Here is a 26,661-nt window from a genome sequence, read left to right as displayed (position 1 = left end):
TCTCCTCCTTATACGAGGCATCACAACAATGTTTCACCAGGCAATGCCAGTCAACTGCTGTTTGTGTATGAGAAATCGGTTGGAAGCTTTCCTCATGTCAGCACGTTGTAGGTGTCGCCACCAGTGCCAACCTTGTGTGAACGCTCTGAAAAGCAAATCATTTGCATATCACAGCATCTTCTTCCTGTCGGTTAAATTTCACATCTGTAGCACATCACCTTCGTGGTGTAGCAATTTTAATGGCAAGTAGTGTATCTCCCAAGTACTTGACACTCAAAGAAACTATATTTATCAATGTGACAACACAGACAATGGGTTTGGAGCCACTCCAACAACAACTGGAGGTTGTGTAGGTGCTGCTCCCGCATGGGAATCATCTAATTAATGTAAAAAGTTGGGGACACATGGGATGGGTTGCTCGAGGTATATCTGAAAAATTCCAGGAGCCCCTCCAGTCCCAAAGACAAACTATTACAGCACTGTTTCATCTGATCACCTACAGACAACTGAAAGTAGGCATCAGCGAGCTCAATCTTCAAAAAATTATGGCCACCAGCCAATTTAACCAATTATTCCTCCAGCCAGGGAAGTGGATACAAATCAAGATTTGTTTGAGCATTAACTGTACACTTAAAATCACCACAAATGTAAGTGGTCCTTTAGGTTTCTTAACTACAATCTATGTAGCTGAATTCAATCTATTGTAAAATAGTGTGGAATATGTTTTATATTCATTTATTAGGAATAATGATTCCCTCTGAAGGAATAAACATAGATTCTGAAAACAGTACTTCTGTTGTTGCCATAATTCTCAGTTTCAAATGAGCTTCACACAGTTGCCTCAGACTAAAAGTGAGGTTAAAGGGTATCAAATCAGCTTTGTGACAGGACTGAATATTCCCCAAAATATAGAACTCTGCTTGTTATTAATGAGAGAAATGGTCTTATGTTAAAGTAGATTTGAGTACATTCAGGACATTGCTCAATGTCTCACCAGGTCAGATTAACAGAGGAGGAGGGGGGGAGGGGGGGAGAAGAGTGTGAAACGCCATAGACGAGCAGTGTGTTTTGTCATGGAACAGGGAAGTGATGGTTAAACATACAGTTGATAAAGAGTCATTAGAGACAAAGCACTAGTTCTAAGGTTACACCCTGGCAACCTGGGCTCACACAGAGTACGATTTACCAGAAAATAGACACTTCCAACACCAAGCCTTGTTTCTGGCCAGGTCTGACTTTGTTCTCCTCAACTGACTGGTACTTATTTGAAGATATTACTTTCTTCAACACTGCTGCCTCACTGTGGATAACGTAAGGCTTGTCCATTCTTTTTTCATTCCTCATTGTTCTATAATTTTATATACAAATGACCCATTACATTTGTTTTTAAAAGAAATTGGTCTGAAGACTGTTGTATAACCAGTTTCCAAAACCAAATAAATTGCAATTTGGACAGTAATCAGACGCTGCTGTTGCCTGGGCCCTATGATAAAAATATTGACTTTCTCACATAGAGGGCGTTTCAAAAAGATTCATCTGACTTGACAAAATTATGTGTTATACCTTGGCACCAGTTGTATGTTACCTGTCCATGTGGTTACCAGGGATTTCCATTTAAGTTTATGAAGCACCTCCGTAATATCTGCACGATTATCAAAGATACTGATTACAAATCCAGCAGCCCGCCTTTGAATTAATTCAATATCTTCCATTAATCTGACCTAGTGGTGATAAGAAATGCTAGAGCAGTACTCAAGAAAGTGTTGCACGTGTTTTCTATACAATGCCTCCTTTACAGATAAACCACACTTTTTTAAAGTTCTACCAATAAATCAAAGTAGACCATTCGCTTTCCCTACTACTGTCCTTGTGTGCTCGTTCCACTTCATATCGCTTTGCAAGGTTACACTTACATATTTAGTTGACATGACTGTTAACAATTAACGAAAACGTCAGCTGCACTGTTACACATTCACTGTGCTACTGCAGCTGCTACAATTAGGATTAATCATTAACGTTACTGTCAGCTGTGGTGCGAAATGTTGTCAAGATAATATACGATGTGGATGTGGCTGTCTCAAGCAGCTCAATACTAATACTTTATCTGAACATTATTGGAGTATTTTTCCTCCTCATTTGCATTACATTACATTTTCTACATTTCAAGCAAGCTACCATTCATCACATCAACTCGAAGTTTTGTCCAAGTCATCTCGTATCATCCTACAGCTACTCAACAATGACACTTTCCTGTACACCACGATGTCATCAGCGAACAACCACAGACATCTGCTCACCCTCTCCAGCAAATAATTTATGTATGTAGATAACAAAAGCAGTCCCTATCACACTCCCCTGGGGCAGTCCTGATGACACCCTTGTGCCTGACAAACACTCTCCATTGAGGGCAGTGTACTGGGTTCTACTATTTAAAAAGTCTTCGAGTCACTTACATATCTGGAAACCTCTTTCCTATGTTCACACCTTGTTAACAGTCTGCAATGGGACACAGTGTCAAACATTTTCCAGAAATCTAGTAATGGGAATCTGCCTGTTGCCCTTAACCCATGGTTCACAGGATGTCGTAAGAAAGTGCCTGTTGAGTTTCACGTGCACGATTCTTTCTAAACTCAGACTCCTTTGTGGACATTAGCTTGTCCATATCAAAGAAATTTATTGTATTCAAACTGAGAATATGTTCGAGAATTCTGCAGCAAACCAATGTTAACGATATTTGTCTGCAATTTTGTGGATCTGTTCTTTTACCCATCTCATACACTGGAGTCACCTGCACTTTTTCCATTCACTTTGCACTGGGTGATAGTCTTGCGATATGTGCAAACTACGTAAGAGGCCAGTGCCATAGAGCACTCTCTGTAAAACCACACTGGGATTCCATCTACATGTTGTGAAATTTATTTTCAACTCTTTCAGTTGCTTCTATATGCCAGGGATGCTTACTGTTATGTCATCCATATAGACGTCTGTGTGGCAGTCAAATGATGGTATGTTTGTGCGAACCTCCAGCATGAAAGATTTCTCAAAACTGAAATTTAAAACTTCAGCTTTCCTTTTGCTGCTTCTACTGCCACATCAGACTGGTCAGTGAGTGACTGGACAGAGGTCTTCAAGTACTCAGTGATTTTACATAGGGACACAATTTTCTTGGGTTCTCAACAAGATATTTCGCTAAGGTAGAAATTCTAAACCTAGCTTTCAAAAACTCGTTTGCGGTAGAGGACTGCAGCACCATTCCCCCTTTCCATTATCGAACATAAGCAAGGATGGTTGACATAGTGTTTAGTGTATCTGGGATTGTAAAATAGTTAAGATCCTTAGACGCCAGAAGGCATCTCGCCCAGACGGTATCCCCGTAAGATTATGTTGACTATGCTACAAATATAGTACCATTCTTATCCACCACCAATCAGAGATCACTGGAATAGTGGAAAGTTTCATGGGAATGGAAGAAGGCCCAGGTCATAGCAATCTATTAAAAGGGTAGAAAATCGGATGCACAAAATTACTGGCCAATTTCACTGACACTGATTTGTTGTATAATCTTGGAGCACATTTTACATTCAGACATAATGACCTTTCTAGACTCTGAGAAGCTCGTCTGCAGAAACCAGCATAATTTTAGGAAACAACAGTCATGCGAGACACAGCTGGTCCTCTTTGTGAATGATATGAAACAGGCTGTAGATACCGGCTCCCAGGTGGATGCCATATTTCTCGACTTTCGAAAGGCGTTTGACTCAGTTACACAATGCCGCTTGCTCCTGAAAGTGCGCGCTTATGGGCTATCTGATGACATATGTGGTTGGATAGAAAGTATTCTAACAGACAGAGAGCAGTATGTCATCCTGAATGGGGTGACTTCAACAGAAACAAGCATAAATTCGAGTGTGCCCCAGGGTAGCGTAATGAGTCCACTGCTTTTTATGGTTTACGTAAAAGATCTGGTTGATGGTGATGACAGCGGCATTAGACTGTTTGCCGATGATGCTGTAGTACCACATGAAAGTAGTGAACAAATTAATGAGGATTTGCAGAAAATAAATGCATGGTGTAATGACTGGCAGTTATCTCTCAATATTAGTAAGTGTAGCCTAATGCGTGTAACAAGGCAAAAATCCCCATTAATATACGAGTACAAAATAAATGCCCAGTCTTAGGAAGCAGTAACATCTGCCAAGTATCTGGGTGTGACTATTCGAAATGATCTCAAATGAAATGATTCGATTACACAAGTAACAGGTAAGGCAAACTCTAGATTGCGGTTTACTGGTAGAATACTGAAGTGATGCAGTCCTTCAACAAAGGAAATAGCTTACAATACGTTAATTTGTCCAGTTTGTACTGTTCGCCTGTATGGGACCGTTACCGGTTGGGTCTAATTCAAGAGACTGAAAAGGTCCAAAGAAGAGCGGCAAGATTTGTGACTGGTACCTTTAGCCATCACGAGAGCATTACAAATCTCAAAGAAAGTTTGAAGTGGGATACACTTGCAGATAGACAAAGCGCTAAATGGACGGGGCTGCTCACTAAATTTCAAAATCCAATCTTCACCAACGCACAATGATCACTATTCAAAGATAAGGGAAATTAGAGCTCATACTGAGGCATTCAGACAGTTGTTTTTCCCTCCTGCGATCCGCGAGTGGAACAGAGGAGGGGAAATATGAATTCGATGCGAATTGTGCCCTCTGCCACACACCACTTGGTGGCTAGCAGAGTATATATGTAGATGTAAGGTATGGCGGTGGTAATAGTTGCACACGGCAAACGTCAATATTTTTACAGGCACAAATTTCTGCTAATAATTGGTTGGAGCTATGTCTAAGGCATGTCCACCTTGCTCCATCTTGTCCCAGAAGTGGTCAACAGAACGGAGATCATTAGAATCACAGGGCCATGCGAACATCTTTACACCTGTGTAAGAAACACGTGTAAATGGTCACTAATGTATGGATTTTAATTACACGTCATTTTTTCCTGAACTTGGGGGTGAAAAACTGCATCAACAGTCACAATCTTTGAGTATGTGCTACTATTGTCGAGAAACTAGAAGCATTCAGAGGTGGTTGCAGCTTCACACAATACATTCCGAACAAACCAGCTAAATATGGCATCAAAATGTTTGCTCTGTGAATTGCTAAATCATTCTAAACTGGTTTGTTGGAAGTGTACTGTGGCAAACAGCCGGAAGGACCATTTTGTGTTTATAATAAGTCACTTGATAATGTGTGTAGACTAACAGCACCGATAAAATGCACTAATAGAAATGTCACAAAATGGATAACTGCCCCCCCCCCCCTTTTCTCTCTATCCCTCTAAAAAAAAAAAAAAAAAAAAAAAAAATCACTTGAGTAGGAACCCTAAGAAAGGGTAAAAAAGAAATTCCACCAGAGTTTTTGTCCAATAAGAACAGAGAAACTAATTCGGCAGTTTCTGGATTCGAGAAAGACATTACGTGGTATGTACTGCATGTACCTAAATGCAACAAATCTCTTGTACCTATTTCCAAAATGAACAATGAAGGAACAGTAGATGAGGCCATTAAGAAACTTCACATTATGCTAGATAATAATCAAATGAAGGGTGGGAGTTGACACTGTTGACCAAAAGTGCATTAAGTACTCGTTAACATGAATGACAAGAAGATGGACAATAGCTATGTGGTATGCACTGCTGAACATGGATGGTATCAATGCGCTGTAGTTTCCAGCAAATGAATAGAGAGAGAAACGTCGATGTTGAGTTTTTCCTAATGAGTCTTCTTTTACATTTTTTTATCAACTGATAGAACCAAATCTTATTGAAAGTTCTACAATAACAAGTTTACTAGCTGATATTAGCATATATCCATGTCGTCATGAAGTTGAAGAGGAGCGTATACAAGAGCAACTAATGAAGAAAATGATGGATGTGGAAGGGGGAAGAATGGTGCCACAACAATAAGAGGCAGCTCTTGTAACGATTTTGTTTGCAAAAATCATTCTCAACAACATTTCTCTGTGAAAAATGCAATGCATATTCACCCGAACCTGAAGACAATTTGCCAGTAAATTATTCCTTTTTAAGGATTGAAAATCCTCCAAGTGAAGATCATAAATATATTTTTATTTTTATTTCTAGTTTCAGCTACAACATAAAATTGCACATAAGAATCCAGCAACAAATGACAGCTTATAGGAGATGATGAAGCTTGCACAGGATAGAGTAGCATGGAGAGCTGCATCAAACCAGTCTCAGGACTGAAGACCACAGCAACAACAACAAGAATCAAAGTTACAGATCCCAAATATAGACTGCACCTAAAATTATAGCAAAGTTCAAATGTATATAAGAAGAAGTAATTACAAGATGCATACCACAAAAACATTCTTGATCAGTGTAATTGCCATACTGGCTCAATAAATCGTTAAAATCATTTTTAAAATGACAACATTCACACAGAACATACAGGTAAATACCCTTAATACCCTTACAATGTTCACAGCCAGTCAGATAGAATGAAGGTCATAAAATTATGTTATGATATGGAAGAGGTGGTGAAAATGAGAGACCATATTTACATAAGCCAAAACTATCCTATATATGGTATTGCCTTACCTAAGACGTTAAGCTGTTAATAAATTTTAACTGATACAGTTTAATTGGTATTTGCATTACCTCATGGCAGAGATCACCTTTAGTACATTATTACTTAGTATAATGACAATATCATGAAAAGGATAGAAACCTACTCACCACATAGAGATGATGACCCACACGCAAGCACAATAAAAAGACCTCTTTCTGAAGTAGACAAGATACACATACATTCACATAAGCACAGCTCACACACACCTGACTGCTGCCTCAGGCCGTCGAGGTTTGGCTTCTGTGGCCGATACAGTGGTAGCGCACGCACACATGCGTGTGTTTATTTTGTGCTTACATGAATGTGTGTATGTTGTCTACTTCAAAAGAAGGCCTTTTGGCTGAATGCTCATGACTTTAACAGTCTTCTTCTTGTGCCTGTCTGTGACTCAACATCTATTCTATATAGTGAGTAGCAATCTATCCCTTTCATAATACTGTCATTATTCCCTGCTGCATTTGATGACCATTACAACGAGCAAGAAGTATTACATTTGACCAACACATTATGCAAACATGTGGCCAGTAGTACAATGAAGATGGAACTGACAACCAACAAGTTCGATAAGCTGCTTGAGGCGATGATCACTAGATGGTGTCAGCAGTCAACTACACAACTTGCATAAAGTCTCGATATTCTAAAAAAATTAAAAGAAATACACATCACTATAGTTCACCCTATAACGGAATGAATACGGCTGCAACTGATAATAACATGACATTGTGATATGAGCCTACTAAAGTTATGTAAACCAAGCAATCCAATTTTATGCATTATTCTACCAAATCTGCAATTTACAAAGGTTTAACAGTCTTAGCCACAGTCTCAAGATTTTTAAAAACAACAAAGTACTTGTCTTCATAACAAATTAAAGTATAAGGAACCTCATCAACATACAACATTAAAGACCGTAACTGGGTTTGAAATAACAGTTGATAATTTTTCGTCATAATGACCATAACAACAGGTTACTCAATTATTGAAAAGGAAATGATACAAAATTTGTGATAATGCAAATGATATACCAGAAATATATTATGAAAATTATAAAAACTGCAAACAACTCTGTAGCTAGATGCCTAGGAAGTGCATACATGATAGTTGCAAAACCTCGATCATTGGAGTTTATCTTACTCTTCCCTGTGGAACTGACCACACAAGTTTACACAGCATGTATTTCGAATGTTGTATTTCTTGATCACTGTAATGGTCATCAACAGCTATATTATTCTCATATACCACATAATGTACTCATTATAATCTCTGCTATGAAATAATACAAATTCAGATTATTTTTTTTTTCACTGAAGCGGGCAGTTTTGACTTGCGTAAATATATTCTTTCTTATCTTAATGAATATTTTTCAGTTTATGGCTTTTGTTCTTCTTGTTATGAAAAGTGCAAAGTTATTTTACCTACACATTCTGTAAGGATGTTGTCATTTCAAAAAAGATTTTAATATCGCACTTAATTGTTATGGCAATTACACTTATCGAGAATGTTTATACAGCATGTATCTTGCAATTACAATTTCTTACATACTTTTAAAGTTTGCTATAATTTTATATGCAGTTTGTATTTTGGACCTGTAATTTTGATTCCTATAAGCTGTTGTACATTGCTGTATTATTATGTGCAATTTTTTATCTTTGCTCTGAAGCTCTGTAGCTGAAACTAGTAATCAAAATACAGTATGGCCTTCGTAAAAAAAAAAAAAAAAGAAAAAACACCACACACACACACACACACACACACACACACACACACACACACACACAAGATTTCACGTTAAAAAATAAATTTGGGTTGAGAACCACAGATTTTAATATGAATACATGTACAGTAGGACTGTTATACACAATATATTACTGTATAAATCACTTTAGATTACTATAGACTTACATCACTACAAAGTGGCTGTGAAAGTACAAGTACTCACAAATTACACTATTTTCTTGGAAAAAGCGTGGTTTGCTGACTTCACGGGAACATAAGTACCTTGTAATTTCACAGACAATTTTAACTAATAGTGTCTGTAAACCCAGCAGGGACACCAGATGTTGAAGCAGATCATTCTAAACTGTCCGAGGCTGTAAACATCTCCTGACAGGTAGTTGAAATGGTATCTGTATTCTCCTCCTCCTCGCTTACTTCTGATGACCATTCTTGGACCTCAGTTCCAGCTTTTGGCACATCAGATTCCGCAGAAGCACATATGGTAACACTGTCGTCTGCATTAACTCTTCAACACTAATCCCAAAGTTTGCAATGTCTTGCAGAATTGTCAATTCATCAGGTGAAGTGGCAGTGTCTAACTCGTGGACATCTTCAGTGTTCTATGTTTTCAGACTCTGTTAAAGCTCTACTGTATGTAATGTAATGACACAAACTTCCAGGCTGCTGCGATGGCTTTTATTGCTTCAAGCAGATTCCAGTTTGGTGTTGTTGTATTGTTTTCAGCACTACGAATTGCAGCTGTTACAAGTCAGTAGCGATAAGCTCTCTTCACAAGATAAATGCTGCCTCGGTCCATGGGCTGAAAGTGGCTTGTCACATTTGATGGAAAAAAATGAACCTTTATGTTGGTTAGGTTTCGATCCTGTACTTTATGGGCAGTACATATGTCCAATGTACGAAGAACACATCTGTTTTGAGCAACCATTTGACTGTTGAAGCAAAGAAGCCACTTGCAAAATGATGTGCCATCGATCCAAGCTTTATGGTGAGAGCAGATGCAAGGTAAAGTGTCCATATTTATGTTTTTAAAACTATGTGGTTTCTCGGACTTATCCAAGAACGAAACTGCTCGCTGCCATCTGCAATACATACAACTAAAACAACTACAGGTTGTTTGCTGTGTGTTCCTTCATGTCATTTATCACCTTTTATCCCCAAGGTGCAATTTGGAAAAAGTTTGCAGTAAATTCCTGTTCCGTCTTTATTGAATACATAACACGAGGCATACATTTCTAGGTCGAATTCACGCAATCTGCTGTTCGCACTTTGATCATATGTCCAGATGAAATTGAATCTGTCTTTCACAACCAATGCAGCCAACCAGCAGAGCAACTGAAGTCTTTGATGCCTATGTTTCTGGCAATCACATTTGCTTTGGACTGAATCATAGAGCCATTACAGGTATGTTAGATGAATGTATACAACTGAACCATTCTAGCAGTAAAGTCTCGATGTCTTCATACATAGCACTATGAAGTCATTTAGATTTGTTTCCAACCTGATGCAGGAGCATACATGAATTTTTTCTCGATTCTTAATCATCATACATAAAGTAAATTTTGGCATTCCAAACTACTCTGCAGTTGCTGTTTTCTATGTACATGGTCCACTTCATCTATAATCTTAAGCTTTACCTGTACATTTAGAGCTGTCTGTTTCCTTAGATAAGCTAAATCATTATGCTTCCAGAATGAGATTTTCACTCTGCAACGGAGTGTGCGCTGATATGAAACTTCCTGGCAGATTAAAACTGTGTGCCCGACCGAGACTCGAACTCGGGACCTTTGCCTTTCGCGGGCAAGTGCTCTACCATCTGAGCAACTGAGGCACGACTCACGCCCGGTACTCACAGCTTTACTTTAAATCATTATGGTTTGAGGGCGGGGGGGGGGGGGGGGAGGCACTGCACAAATGGTTTAATTCATACTTAACAGGAAGAATCCAGAAAGTTGAAATAAGTGGTTCACGTAATGTTAAAACAACAGCTGATTTATCAAACTGGGGGCTATCAAGTACGGGGTCCCACGGGGTTCGGTCTTAGGTCCTTTACTGTTCTTGATATACATTAATGACTTACCATTCCACATCGATGAAGATGCAAAGTTAGTTCTTTTTGCTGATGATACAAGTATAGTAATAACATCCAAATACCAAGAACTAAGTGATGCAATTGTAAATGATGTTTTTCACAAAATTATTAAGTGGTTCTCAGCAAGCGGACTCTCTTTAAATTTAGATAAAACACTGTACATACAGTTCCGTACAGTAAATGGCACAACTCCAGAAATAAATATAGACTTTGAACAGAAGTCTGTAGATAAGGTAGAATTTTCCACTGTGAGAGGTTAAACTGGAAGCAACACATTGATGGTCTGCTGAAATGTCTGAGTTCAGCTATGTATGCTATTAGGGTTATTGCAAATTTTGGTGATAAGAATCTCAGTGAATTAGCTTACTATGCCTACTTTCATTCACTGCTTTCGCATGGCATCATATTCTGGGGTAATTCATCGTTGAGAAGAAAAGTATTCATTGCTCAAAAACGTGTAAACAGAATAATTGCTGGAGCCCACCCACGGTCATCCTGCAGACATCTATTTAAGGATCTAGGGATCCTCACAGTATATATATTCACTTATGAAATTTGTTGTTAATAATCCAACCCAGTTCAAAAGTAATCGCAGTGTGCATAGCTATAACACCAGGAGAAAGGATGATCTTCACTACGCAGGGTTAAATCTGACTTTGGCACAGAAAGGGGTAAATTATGCTGCCGCAATAGTCTTTGGTCACCAACCAAACAACATCAAAAGCCTGACCGATAGCCAACTAACATTTAAAAATAAATTAAAAGAATTTCTAGATGACAACTCCTTCTACTCATTGGCTGAATTTTTAGATATAAATTAAGGGGGGAAAAATATTAGTGTCATGCAATATTTTGTGTAATGTAATATCTTGTACAGACATCTTTTATTAACCTGACACGTTCCACATCATTACGAAGTGTCGTCTTCATGATCTATGGAACAAGTATTAATCTAATCTAATCCTAAATCCTCTTCGCCATGTTTCATGTGCTACCGTTTCTACACTTTTATTCAGTATTCTAACTCGATCTGGCTATGACTAAAAGAAGATCTGGCATCAAATATATTTCTAAATGTTAATGCACACATTACAAATTTATTTATTTATTATTTATTTATTATTATGCTGACTGCTGAGATAATTGTGGCTGCCAACCTACAATATGTTAGAAACGAGTCGACAATGGGTTGTTAGATTTGTAGTTACATTTCTTGCATTCATTCATGATGCTTAAAAATACTGTAACATTAATTGTTTCTGTTATAATGAAATTTAACTACACTAGAGACTAAAGAAAGTCTGTAATTCATCTTAACTACATTTCTTGTTGACTGATAAAACTTCTCACAAAAACTAATGTATTCCTGCCGAGTCAATATTTTTTCGTGTTAATAGCGAGTTCACACTAACCATATTATAATGTAAAAATTTATTAGCAATCTTGGCTTGGGAGAGTTTCAATACTTCATATAAAAAACTATGAAAGATCACTTATCTCTGCTGACAATGTTAAAAAATATGAAATAGCCACTAATTATCAATGTGAACATAATACACCGTGCGCCTGCTCCTGTAACATTAAAGAGCATGACCACTCTAGGGTTATGAGTCAATTACTCACAAAGTATTGAACTTTGTGAGCTATAGATTTGGATGCCTTCATTTGATCATTTAGGAAATATGCACACAAAATTTTAGCAAAATCTGACATGGCAGAGTGGTGACCCCTAAGTCATTCAACAGTAATGAATTTCAGAAGGAGAACCTTTGTGAAATCCATGACAGAAAAATAATTACTGTGTCAATTAAAAGCATAGTTATCCCAAAGTTTGTCTTTGATACTAAAATTTAAAGGTGTGTGTTATACTGGCAGCATGAGAAATCTGGAAGAAATCAAATAAAAAATAACTTCACAGCTCAATGCCTTCAATGGCTGTGAAATCTTTCCATAGTTATTATTATGCTGTGGAAATGTGACATTTGGTGCTTGGTTCTGATCTGAAATGTATGGCTTGAAATACCGATGCCATCAGCCTAATTTATTGAGGTGCACAAATTATTCATCTTTCAAAAAGAATACAAATTATATCACAAGCACTCACAGATTTATATTTTTATAGTTTAAGCTTATCATAAAATAGGTATGTAACTAAAAATCTGTGCAATTTTGAACTATGAATTCACAAACATACATTAATGAGAATGGAAGGATATTAATAAAGCACAATGTGTGTGTTTCCAATATGAGGTGGAATGATTTCTTACAATTAATGCCGATTGTCAAAATGAATCACATGAAATGGGGGAAACTAATAAACAGCAAAAGGCTTCTCGAAAGCTGTTATGTTTATCTCAAAAACTGCAGCAAATATGAAAATTACATTTGAAAATAAAGCTTTCAAATTGAGACTTACCAACAAGCTTTCACTGCCAATTAAGTGCACGTGTTCAAACACATGAAGGAGTGGCTTTTGATCTTGCAATATTTTCGACAGTCCCTGCAACAAAATATGTTTCAATTCTTCAGTTATTCACTACAGAAAAATAACATTAATGTCGTCCTGACTTTCATAAAAATTATAACATATTATACAGAGGTAATACAATCAAATCTGTATTTCTATGACCATCTGTTTCCATGCAAAACTGTTTGTGCAAACAGAAAGTGCTACAGTTTCAGTTCTATCACACAATGCTGCACTCATTAAGTCAAATAACATTTGAAACAAATTCCAAACAACAGTCATCTTACTTGTGGAAGATGCATCAATAGGCTTTTCATTTAAATGAAAGATGATTTACATCAACAAAAGTGAGACTAATTGGTTCTTGAACAAAAAAGGGGGGTGGGGAGGTCTGAAATGGTTTTTTTTTTTTTTTAAGGGTTCAAATGTTAAGTGATTTAAGACTTAGATATTACTTTCTCTGTTGTGAAATGCTCAAATTGCAAAACAGAAGAAAGAATCAGCTCAGCAATGGGGCGACAAGCAGTTTCATAAAAGTTCTGCCTGTAAGAAAGATATATTAACTTTCTGTATTCACTGTTGGAAGTGATGGAAACCAAAATAAGCAAAACGACAGATGTTTTATAACAGCTATCAGCCTGTAATTACAGGACAGACACATCTGAGCAGCACAGGTACGATTACAAAAACTTTGCCAGTGTATCAGTAAAAGTTAACTGCTTTTGCTGTGTAATTAGCTGTGGAATGTAAAATACACCCTGTAGCAATCGATGATAATGTTACAAATAAAAAGGTAGAACTATATCTGCAAGAGAGTTACACATAAGCTGTATTGAGAGAAAAGCAGAACAGAGATGGTATTTGTAACATACAGAGCTATGCAGCCTACAGTCCATTCTTTCATAAATATAAAATGGTCTTATTTTCAAAAATTTAACTTAAAATTAAGTCCAACGAAACATGCACTTTGTGCTTTTTTCCATGTTTCACTCACAACACAAGAAAATTTAGTCAAGCAGAAATTGTCTTGAATATGACCGAACATTTAGTGGCAAAGTAAATCATTCTTTATTATAGCCTATTATTATTTTTCCTGTAGTTAACTCATGTATACATACACTCAGATTAGTAGCAATAACTGACGCATAGCCATAACAATTGTCGACAGAATTAACTAATTATGTGAAACACCTACGAAACTGATAATTTGAAAAAATTCTACAAGTGGAAAAGATTTCTAATAATACTGAACCTATCAATACTGGCAGTGTGCTTGCATCAAAATGACAGATGTACAGCATTTATCTATCTAAAACTAATATGCATAATACACACACAAATCCAAGAAATTTTGTTATTTTCATGACATTATACACATTGACTTTGCCAGACCATAACCGAACTGTCATCTTTCAACCTAACCTAGGCCAAAGCTTTTGACTCTGTCAACCACTTACTAATTCTACACAAGTTAGAGAGATATGGGATTATGGACAGGGCATTGCAGTGGTTCAAATCTTGTGTGTCAGAAAGGACACAGATAGTTATTCTAAATTCAAATGGAAAAAATTTATTCTTGGACTGGACACAGATTCGTATAGGGGTCCCACAAGGCTCAATTCTAGGGCCTTTTTCTTTTTCTGCTGTACCTAAATGATTTACCTTTAAACACTGATGTTCGCTCTATTTTATTCGCAGATGACACCTCAGTTTTAATTCAAAATGACAATTTAGAACAAATTCACGATACTGTGGAAAATATAATAGGAAATAATTATGGCTTCAGCATAATGGATTAAAATTCAATGAAAAAAAAAAAAAAAACACACGATTAGTGCAGTCAGTGCTAAAACACCATCAGCACCCCGCATAAAAATAGCGCACGGCGAGGAAATGACTGAAGCAAGTTATGTAAAATTTCTAGGTCTAAATGGGACAAAAATTTAAATTGGAAGGCACATGTAGACTTCTTAGCAAACAAACTAAACGGCCTAGCTTATGTGATGATTGTCTTATCTGGTTCCACCCTTATGGACACCAGGAAGATAATCTACCACAGCTACTTTGAGACCATAATTAGATACCAAATAATTTTCGGGGGAAACTTTAAGAATAGCCCTAGATTATGTGCTCTTCAAAAGCGGACAATAAGAAACGTGTTTAGTCCAAATAAAAACATCATGTCGCCCATTATTTAAAAAAATTAATATTCCTAACCATTCCTTCTCTGTACATCTACGAAATTTTTATCTTTGTGTACAAAAATTAAAACTCACTTGATAATTTTCATTTCAATCACAATTACAGTACTCGTCACAGACATAGCTTCAAACTTCTCTCTCATAATTGAGAACTTTACACTCAAATGCCATTGTAAAAGGATTAAAAATTTACAATAAATTAAATAACACAAATCTGTTTGACCCACTAAAAAGATTGTTATTTAACAAACCAGTGAAAAAATGTTGTTATTCAATTGAAGAATTCATGCAGGACAGTTTGGCAATTTGAAAAGAGAAGCAGCAATTGTATAATAAAGTGTTAATATACTGCAAGCTGCAAAATGACCATAAGTGTTATATACGTTCTTGTTAAATTGTTCATGTCTAAAAATTCAGCAATGCCTGCTTAAATATGTTAGTTATTATAACCTTTTTTATTAAAGTAATCTGATGTCTCTCCAGTACAAAAATCTTTGATTTGTAACTGAATGTTATGTGACGAATAAACTACATTCTACATACTGCTTAAATTACAAATCAGTATGCCTGTGCCATATTTAACACACTTCTCTCTTTACTAATCCACTGTGAGGGTTGTTCAATAAATAATGCCCCAATACAGTGCAATGTTCTCAACAGTCCCGACACATGGCAGAGTTGTAGTGAAACATCTAAATACTACCCATTATACACTCATTACAACCAACACACTAGAATTAAATTCTTGATTATTGAAAAAGAAACAGTGATGAACATCCATACATGTTTGTATGCCATGTGTGGTAATGATGTAGCTTACAAGATTAGTGTTGGGCAAGAGGCAGAGAGAATTAAACCTTATGTAAGTACAGAAACAGAGCTCTGTGACTGGCCACATTTGGGACGTCCTGTCACTGCCATTGCTCCCGAGATGGAAAATCGCACAGTTGCCATTACTCGTGCAGGTCATCACAATACAACTTGACATTTGGCTCTGCAGCTATTGGTGAGCATTTGAAGTGAGTGTGCAAGGACAGACTCTTGGAGATTCAAAGGTATAATCAAGGTGGGTTCCATGAAATGCTCACAACGGATCACATGATTCAAAGAATAGGTGATCTAACTAATTAATGGAAAATCTCATATAAAGATGTGAAACAATTACTAACAAAGAGATAGAGGGGCTGGCCAGTACTTACCTCAGCTCAGTACAGCCGATAGAACCACAAAAAACAACCGAAAATTTAAGCTCCTAGCTTTCGGAATAAATGTTCCTTCATCAGGGAGGAGAGAGGGGAAAGAAAGGGAAGAAGGGAAAGTGGATTTAGTTACTCACAACCCAGGTTATGAAGCAACAGGGAAAGGAAAACAGGGAAGATAGCAAGGATGGAGGCATGGTTGTCAGAGGGAAGCCAAAGATCATGATGAAGGAACATTTATTCCGAAAGCTAGGAGCTTAAATTTTCGGTTGTTTTTTGTGGTTCTATCGGCTGTACTGAGCTGAGGTAAGTACTGGCCAGCCCCTCTATCTCTTTGTTAGTAATTGATTCAAAGAATAGCTATTTCATCTGAACTGTTAGAGCAGATTAAGCCCAATAGAGAAGCCTTTTTGTCACAGATTGCTGAATATGATGAAACCTGGGTGCACCACTTTTGGGCAGAAACAAAAATGCAGTCACTGATGTGGCACCTCCTGCAGTCACCAAAGAAGAAGAAATTCAAGGCAGCTCCCTCTACTGGCAAAGACTTGACAATCTTTTGGGATAGTAATGGTATCATTCTCTGGATGTGTTGCCTAAAGTATTAACCATTAATTCAGAGGCTTATGAGGAGAACTGTTCCCAACACGTTCAGTCTAAAAAAAAAAAAATCAAAAGACATCTTGATCCTATATGATAATGCATGTCCACACCCAAGTCTCAGAACTAGAGAGCACATCACCAAATTGTGTTGGAACATCACTGCCTCACTTGCCCTTTAGCTCGTATTGGTGCAACTTGACTTTGACCTGTTTGGGAGACATGGTTTCTCCTTGTGGAACACACTATATATATATATATATATATATATATATATATATATATATATATATATATATATATAGTGTGTGTGTGTGTGTGTTAATTCTGCAATGAAATCACATCTACGCACAGGACAAGAGCCTTTAACAGGGAAAACACACACTTGCACAACGCAGGCATAGGACCATAGAACATGATGGAGACTACGTATAAAAATAGTACATATAAAAGAAGCGTTACTGATAATGTCACCAAATTCGAACTCTTGGGAATAAATATGTTCTGAGAAAAAATTGTGGGGCATTAGTTACTGATCGGCCCTCGTACCATATGAGACTAATGAAGGAATACTGCTAGTTAATGTGTGGTTGGATTACAGCTACTTGAAGATTAAGATATTTTTTCAGACTCTCCTGTGTAGGTCTTTTATCTGCACAGTGCTGCTGTATATTATTGTGTTACACAATCTACGAAATACTGATTAAAATGAGAAGTGAATTTAATCTTAAGACACAGTTTACATTTAGTTAGTATAGAAAAGGCTTATATAGAAGGGAAAAAAACACCTTGTCTGCAGGAATGGAAATCCACTACAACTCTAGGAATTTAAATAAATGAAGGAATACACTGAAATACAATTTGCTGATGTTCAAGCTTAAAAGTAGTATGACCAAATATAAAAAAGGTTAAAACTATGGTTTTTAGAGATAAATACCCAGTCAAGCAAAAATAACTCTTAGGTGATAAATGAACTACTAAATACAGCTTACAACATTGATTATGTTGTTGTCTGGTGGGTTGATTTTGGGAAGTAGACCAAACAGCAAGGCCATCCGTCCCATCAGATTAGGGAAGGATGGAGGAGGAAGTCACCTGTGTCCTTTCAAAGGAACCATCCCAGCATTTGCCTACAGCAAGTTAGGGAAACCACGGAAAACCTAAATCAAGATGGTCGGATGCGGTTTGAACTCACGATCGCCCGAATGCGAGTCCAGTGTGCTAACTACTGCGCCAACTCACTCAGTAATTACGATGTCAATCACAAAATGATTAAGTACCAAGACATCTGTGGAACAATCCCAACACTACCAAAGGAACAGAGACAGGGCGGCAGAAATGATATTCTAAGAAGTGGTGGCTGCAACTTTCTTTTCCTGTACAATTCATGGAGAAATGTTACATCTCCCCTCGTCATCGAAACAGGTGGCTCCTTCTCAACCTGGGCTCTGAATGACCTGTCCCTCCTTCCCGATCTTCTTCTACACCAACAATAAGTGTAATACATGTTGAAATAGTAAATAAGGTAGAAATTTTTTTAAAAAATTGTGTGTCCATTTTATAAGAATGTAAACTGGAGAAAAAAACAGTTTGAAATTCATAAAACTATTTATTTCAGCCACAAGTGCACTAAGAATCATTGTAAATCTTGGGGAGAGGCAAATTGGTAAGCTGATATTTTCTGGGTATTTTCATTCAGTACTGTCATATGAAGCTATGTTCTGGGGTAACCCATCTTTAAGAAAGTAAGTCTTCAAAGCTCAAAAACTCACTGTAAGGATCTACATCTACATGACTACTCTGCAATTCACATTTAAGTGCTTGGCAGAGGGTTCATCGAACCACAATCATACTCTCACTACTATTCCACTCCCGAACAGCGAGCGGGAAAAACGAACACCTAAACCTTTATGTTCGAGCTCTGATTTCTCTTATTTTATTTTGATGATCATTCCTACCTATGTAGGTTGGGCTCAACAAAATATTTTCGCATTCGGAAGAGAAAGTTGGTGACTGAAATTTCGTAAAAAGGTCTCGCCGCGACGAAAAACGTCTATGCTGTAATGACTTCCATCCCAACTCGTGTATCATATCTGCCACACTCTCTCCCCTATAACGCGATAATACAAAACGAGCTGCCCTTCTTTGCACCCTCTCGATGTCCTCCGTCAATCCCACCTGGTAAGGATCCCACACCGCGCAGCAATATTCTAACAGAGGACGAACGAGTGTAGTGTAAGCTGTCTCTTTAGTGGACTTGTTGCATCTTCTAAGTGTCCTGCCAATGAAACGCAACCTTTGGCTCGCCTTCCCGACAATATTATCTATGTGGTCCTTCCAACTGAAGTTGTTCGATAATATGTGGTACTCACCTACCATTATCCCACATATGTTAAAGGAGTTAGGTGTTTTGACTACTGCTATATAGTAGATTTCCTCACAAAGTATGTTGTAAAAAATTAACTTCAGTTCAAAAGGAACAATAATGTAAATTATTCCAATACCAAAAGAAAAATGACATTCATTAATCCACATTAAGGTTTCCTCTACCACTAAAGGGGTGCATAATACTGCATCCAAAATTTTTGATCATTTAACCCAATGATGTCCGACAGATAAAAACAAACTGAAAAAGTTTCTCCTGGACAACTCCTATTCCACAGCAAAATTTCCCTTTTTGTAATCTATAAAACACAATGAATAAACATTATTAACCCAACCTGATCTTTTTTAAATACAAAATCCTTGTAAATGATCAGCATCTAGCCATGTTTACAAATGAATTCCATGGAACATGAATCCAGCTAATTTCCGTAATTAATTTGAAACTTATGTATAGTTTCATCTACTATGAAATCTTGCATTTAATGTGATGCCTGCTACTGTCACCTAAACTCCAGCTTACAGCAAATTCATTTTTCAACTACTGAAATCTAAGTCTCCTTTGTATTTAAAAAAATGTGATACACTTGGAACAAATAACACTCAGATCTGACTCAATACATTCCTTGTCTACAATATTCAACAGAAATGCATGCCAACTTCTAGTTTTAACATCCATATGTGCGACCATAGTCTATTTCATACTAGCAACCCACCCCGGCTTTGCACAGGGATCTGGAGCCAGATGACTTGTATGGCACTATTCTGAGCCTCTTATCAGGAAGGAATGAAGGATGAAGGGTTGCGAGTTGTGAGCCAGTCTGCTTCAAAGTCAGTATGTTGACTGCCACAATGCTGGATGCCAAGGCATCAGGTGAGAAAATTTGCTGTGGCCAACAACAGTATTATGTCAGTCAATGTGTTAAAAGTGCAGAGTGCATGATTTAGACTCATAGGACAGAGCCTGGCTACACTGCCATTCCTCATGAACCAATCTGTTTATTAGTGAAAGCCATACCAGTATCAAAAGTCCTACAGTAGATAATGAGCTTTGCCTTTACATACAGACAAAAAAATTACATTGGGGCAATTTAATTTATAGTACATATAGGTATACCTCCCATAGTTCCTTATACAAGGCATTACAACAGTTTATACCACATATTTTTGTTTTGTATTATTCCCTCCCACCCCGACCTCTCCCTCCTGTTAGCACAATGAGAAACATATCTTTAAAGTTATTTCTATTCTCATTTGCAAATGATGTACTATGAAGCTACTACTGAGTGCATTAAATTCGAAGATAATTTACTTATGAAGTAAATAGGGTTCAAAAGTCATGTCATGCTGGGACACCGTGAGAACTGAATATGTACGATGCAGTTACTGGCACACCAATGGCTAAAAGTGACTGCTAGTAAAAATTAAAACACAGTCATGCTGCTGTATTCACTTATGTAAACAGCTGATTAAGTATAAATGGCCCTGTTAGTTGAAGAAAGTAGCAATAAGTCTGAAGCATCTCTGCTATGCATAAACAAATCTGTAGACTATGTTTACAAAACTGCTTTACACTGTCATTTTGTACACATTTTTCTTAATGATGCTATGATTTGTACTGACTTGCTAAATTTCTGTGCACTCTGCAAGAGTAGTTACAGCTACACAGTTCAATTCCAAGGGACTATTTTTTTATGCGGGGGGGGGGGGGGGGGGGTAGGTTATGGATGAACCAGAGTTTGTTCCTGCATTAGGGTGTTGTTCAAAATGTTTCATTATTGGAATGGCATTGGGTGGGGGAGGAATCAGTAGTGTCTACATTTCATACAGTATTTTCATTCTTTTCTGTATGTAGATTTTCAGCTTCTTTTCACATTTTCTACAGGCAGCCAAACCACAAGGGTATTCACGATGGCTAGCCAACAAACCAACTGAGAGGTATCATGAGTATATTTAGTAACTTCCTAGAATTCCTTGGCATTCTCAAGACCCTTAGTTTTCCCGGTAATTTATTTTCCTGAAGCTTGGCTGAAAATTTTACATTTAGCCAACTACTGTAAAAGGGTGAGGGGAGGGTCAAACTCTGTCCACTTCCTCTTAATGCTCTGTATTAACCAAGTGGTATTAAACCAACATACGCTTTTCAACATCACAGATGTAGTTTATCTGTGAATACTGGGCCTATTTGTTTCATCTCTTGCACAATAATTAAGTCATATAGATGTCACTGAGATTGAGTATAATACACATCAATACATTGCATTCCAAGTGAGATAGCACAACAGGGGTATACAAGAACATAACTTATGATTTGTACTTTTTCACTTACGCTAATACTGATAAAGTAATTTTTTCACTCTTGAATGTTAACATTTACAGCTTTCAGAATGGCAGTCTTTCACTTTCACAATTCTGATTGTGTGTTCTCAAAAGAAACTGCTACTTTCTTAGGAGTATGAAGAAATTTTTTAGCTCTAATTTCACCTTCTGTTTAGGAAGGTAGGTTTTAGTGAGTGGGCTGGGTTAAGTTCACCTGTTCATCCCATTTTGCACATATCCAGCTTAGTTGTCTTCAAACTGATGCTCATACTATTCTGTGTGGTTCAGACATTTGGTAGGAATAGGTCTTAAACAATTTTCAGCCTAGATACTTCACTGTCAATTTCATAAAGACTGGGTTATACAAAAGTGAAATACACTCTGCTGTGGAACACCACAGAAGCAATGCATCTCTGTAACTTGTGATTTTGATTGTAGCAAATGAAAAATTATTAATTCTTGGAAGGAACTGAATTTTTGATCGAGTTCAATAGTTATCGAATGCCACTTTCAGGTATTTTGGCTCCTTGCAATTCTACTGTTGAAGTCAGACCCATTCCTGGTGACAATAAATGGCTGCTTTATTTTTCAATTTGGACTGCGACAGATCATACTATAATACTTCAGGAAGATGTAAATGGTGTAAATAAACAGTATACTGGTGCCACTGGAGTCAGATTATTGAGCCAATGCCACCAAGTGAATACCTGAGCAATGCAGGTTGGTGTCAAAATAGGAATAATGCAGTAACAACCCAGGCAAGGTCTTAATTGAGCTGGTTTTCTTTTATCTTCTTCCAACCTTTCATAGAATAACAACATAGTGAAACATTTTGCTGTTTGTTGTTATCATGGCAAAAAAATGACCACAAATGGATGAACTTGTAATACATCATTTATTGGATTACCAGTGACAATGCTCTTCACATAAGTATATTAAGAAGTCTAAATTTCCAAGGGCTACAGCATTGAATTTTATTGTATTCAAGTTGCATCAGATTTTACAACATGAGATGGAATAAATGGTGGTCCACAGCACTGTGTATAGCTGACAAACCTCCAAAAACTATCCCTGTTAACTCATGAACTTCACAGACACTTTCATGGCCATGCAGAAAACTGAATACTATTCTGAGCCTCTTACCAGAAAAGAAAGAAAGATGGTGGGTTGTGAGTGGTGGGCTAGTCTGCTTCAAAGTTCACTATGTTGAGTGTGACAGTGCTGGATGCCAAGGCACCAGGTGAGAAACTTTGCTGTGGTCAACTGCAGTCTCATGGCAGTCAATGTGTTAAGAGTGCATCATTTAGGCACATAGGACAGAGCCTGGCAACAGACATACTACAAATGGTTAGGGGGGAGGGTTGGAGGGGAATAGGAATAATTAATGGTACAGGGTGCCATGTATCAACAGCAATGTGCTGGCTTATGGTGTTTTTATTTTGCTGCTTTGAGTTACCCTTTGAGCATAACATATCTCACATACTGTACTGCCATAGGTTCAATATCAATTCAGTGAAAATTTCTGGAGAATGCAGAAACTTGTAAATTGTAACTCATAATACAAAACATTAGACCGAACTTAATATCTTGGAAAACTCTACAGTTTGGGTTCGGTTGCCAGACAATATTTATTATGTTAATATATTCATGTAAGTATATCTTTTTACAATACAATTACTTCTGATTTTAAGGTCTTAGCATTTCTCTGATCTTACAACATCTGTTAATGTTTTTATTATGCACAACGTAACTGTCTCCAGACTTAAAAAAAAAAAATAATAATGTGGGATGTCATGTCAGTATTTCTTTTATTGTTGGCATTGGAAAATGAGTGGTTCTCAAACGAGTTTTTATCTTCCTGGCCAGTTTACCATCATTATGGGTACACTTTAACAGGCACTCCAGACGACATGTATGTTGTTATGACGGTAAAACTCAAAGCAGCCATCTGCTGGTTATCACACATAGCTGTGTAGACTGTTCTGAAATTTATAATTAGTATGTAGTAGCATGCCAGGCAATCTCTCGTGCAGAAGCAATCAAGCTATGTTAAAACAAAACCGCTAAATAATACACATATACACACACGCGTGCACGCAGGTACGTGTCACATTATTTGTAACATGATCCACAGCTACAAGAGCCGAGACAAACGGAAAATAAATTCTTATTTCGGGTCAACTAAATCTAAATGTACCGAGAACTAAGCAACGATTAACAGAGAGCTTGCTACAAATTTTTTAGAAGCCAAAAGACGTTCTCGAAATGTTGTCACTCCGTATAAATGCACCTGACCTTCAAGAGAGAATAGAATTATGATGCATTCAGGCTGATGGTAGCGAAATAAGCAACATACGGCCATAAACCTGAACACAACGGTCTGTTATTGCACACAGTATTCGACATGGGCAGACTACACCCACATCATTTAACACTGGCTTAACTATAGGAGGTTTGCAACAACCTATATACAAAAACATACTTTCAATTTCCAATACTAAAGCACACATTACAATACTATAACACCAAGAAGCGTCGTCGTCTAACCACTGCCCACATTAAGTGATTTCTTCCCTCCTGCGGCATGGGTTCGCGGACAGTGGATGTTTAGATTTTGCACAGCAACTAATGCACATGCAAACACTAAAGTATGAAGAAATATAACCGATATTAACCTTCGGAAACTTCTTGAATAGCACTCTTTACTATGTTATTGTCGTTTCTCAACAGTAACTCCGCAGCAAAATTTACCACTGATCTACTGCTCTAACGCCAGAGATTCATTTTCACAACTGAAGATGCACTTACCTCCCACTACTGTCAGGAAATGACGTCATACTGTTGAACCGCGGGAATCCGTTCTGTGTTTTTGTAGCAACAGACCTATTTCGAAAGCTTTCTTCTCGTTTTCGCTCACAAATAGCTTTTTTCAACGAGCTTCAGTCAAGTGAGATACATCATTATGTGAAACGTTCCCAAGGTCCGGTATTAGGCTACTGTGATACGCCGGTCCATAGGAATTCCCCTTTCGATTTTGATTACCTTGTCTGTGCCACTGGAACCTTATTTCTCATAAATCTACATCTATACTATGTAAATCACTGTAAAATGCACGTCAAATAATTTAAAAATCCGAAAGGAAGACACCTGTTAAAAGAGCTCCGTTCCAAGCGATCTATCTGCGTACCTCGTCGATAGTGATGACTCTGCTATGTGCTCGAGACATTTATTTTGAGTTTCTAGACGTTTCCCCCAGTCAGTCTATGTGAATGCGAGAGTAAATAAATCCTGTGGAAATTCATTTCCCTCTTCTTGCCGAATCTGTGGTGGGATTCCGTTTATGGTACCTTCAATTTTTTATCCATAGTACCTTAGTTAACGACAAGTAAATTGCAAAGCAAAACTAGTTGTTATCTTTGACCGATTTGTTTGACGCTGTTAGAATTATACATGGTCCAGTCACATTAATGTGACCACCGCCTACGTTTGACGTCAACGTGCAACAACCACTCACAGACGACAAGTGGCAGCAGTAGCAGTGGAAGTTATATAAAGTTTGCGGGGAGGACTCGGGAAACTGTGCAGTCCTTGTCGCAATGCATAAATGGAGCGATTTATCCGTCGTCATTGGCTTTCGGGACAAGGGTGGAAGCATTTCGAAAGGGATAAGTTTGTAAACTGTTCGTCTGCCGCCTAGGCTAAAGTATACCGTGTATACCAAAATGGCGCTATCCAAAACGCGTTTGGCAGCTGTGGTGCAGTATGAGCCTTAGATTAACAGGGCTGAACGACGGCTGCGGACATGTTTACGGACGAATAGATGTGCAGCTGTGCCTCTATGAACGACGGAGGTACCAAAACAGAACGTTGCTATGGGCTTCCACACCAGACACCTGGTTCAGGCACTCATGATGGCTACTGTTCAACGGCGACGAAGGCTGGAATTTGGACGCCAGTACCGCGAATAGACGTATCCTCTGAGTGGCGACAGGTGGTGTATAGGGTGGAACGTCTGAAGGCAAAGGGTCCAGGCCGGAGGAGGGTGCCTCGTGGTCTGAGGAATGTTTTCGTGGCATTCCATGGGTGATCTCGTCTTTCTGGAGGGCACAATGGATCAACACAAGTATGTCTCCATCCACTGGTACCATGTCCACCCCTACATGCAGTTTGTTTTTCCTCGGCACGATGGCATCTATCTGCAGGAAAATGCAATGTGTCACACAAACAGCTCGCAGTGTACATGCATGATTCGAAGAGCAGATGAGTTCACCTTACTCCCCTGGCCACCAAACTCCTTAGATTTAAACCTAATCTAGAATCTGCGGGACCATCTCCATCGGGCTATTTGCACCACGGATCTCAACCGAGGAACCTAGCGCAGCTGGTCATGGCTCCACATCGTAGGAGTTTATCATCCTGCAATATTGCTGCTCGCGTTGGTCAGCATCCCACGATTGTTATTCGAATATGGTATCGATGGGTTCAGGAGGGCTATACACTATGCCATGCAGGATCTCTAGGGCACCACATGACTGGCGCCCGAGGATTCGTACAACAATGTCAGGTACATTGTTAGGAAATGGCCTTGTTTTCATCAAGACAAGTACCAACACGCACAATGTGACGAAGTCTGGAGCACTGTCAGTATGACGACCATTGCCATAACGTTGCCATATTGCATTCATCATCGTCACATGTGTTAAGATTGTGCTCTATCTTCGAGGATTCCATGACGTTATCTTTCAACAAGATAACATGAAACGGTGTGTTACTCGTGCTGACCTGACCTACCTTTGATAGAGAGAGTGTTCGACTCTTGCCTTGGCCAACACTTCCAGATCTTTCATAAAGTGAATGTGGTGTCACCGCCAGACACCACACTTGCTAGGTGGTAGCCTTTAAATCGGCCGCGGTCCGTTAGTATACGTCGGACCCGCGTGCCGCCACTATCAATGATTGCAGACCGAGCGCCGCCACACGGCAGGTCTAGAGAGACTTCCTAGCACTCGCCCCAGTTG

The 26,661-nt window shown here is 38.1% G+C and overlaps 1 protein-coding gene across 2 annotated transcripts in view; it reads right to left on the bottom strand.

Moving 5' to 3' along the window:
• Positions 1 to 24,449, bottom strand: part of LOC126299541 (phosphatidylinositol 3-kinase regulatory subunit alpha) — a 290,562-nt gene extending 266,113 nt beyond the window's left edge. The window contains exons 1-2 of one of the 2 annotated variants that reach the window (XM_049991535.1): positions 24,319 to 24,449; positions 12,859 to 12,975 (exon numbers count right to left, since the gene is read on the bottom strand). The gene's annotated coding sequence lies outside the window, so the exon portion shown is untranslated. Of the gene's footprint in view, positions 1 to 12,858; positions 12,976 to 24,125 lie in introns of both variants that reach the window. The other variant, XM_049991534.1, reaches the window with a different exon arrangement.
• Between the last annotated feature and the right edge of the window lie 2,212 nt (positions 24,450 to 26,661).

The sequence above is a fragment of the Schistocerca gregaria genome, chromosome X, assembly GCF_023897955.1.
Source record: "Schistocerca gregaria isolate iqSchGreg1 chromosome X, iqSchGreg1.2, whole genome shotgun sequence".
In the NCBI taxonomy this organism is placed as follows: domain Eukaryota; kingdom Metazoa; phylum Arthropoda; class Insecta; order Orthoptera; family Acrididae; genus Schistocerca; species Schistocerca gregaria.
The sequence above is the reverse complement of the archived record's forward strand: the minus strand, read 5'-3'. Positions and strand labels throughout refer to the sequence as shown.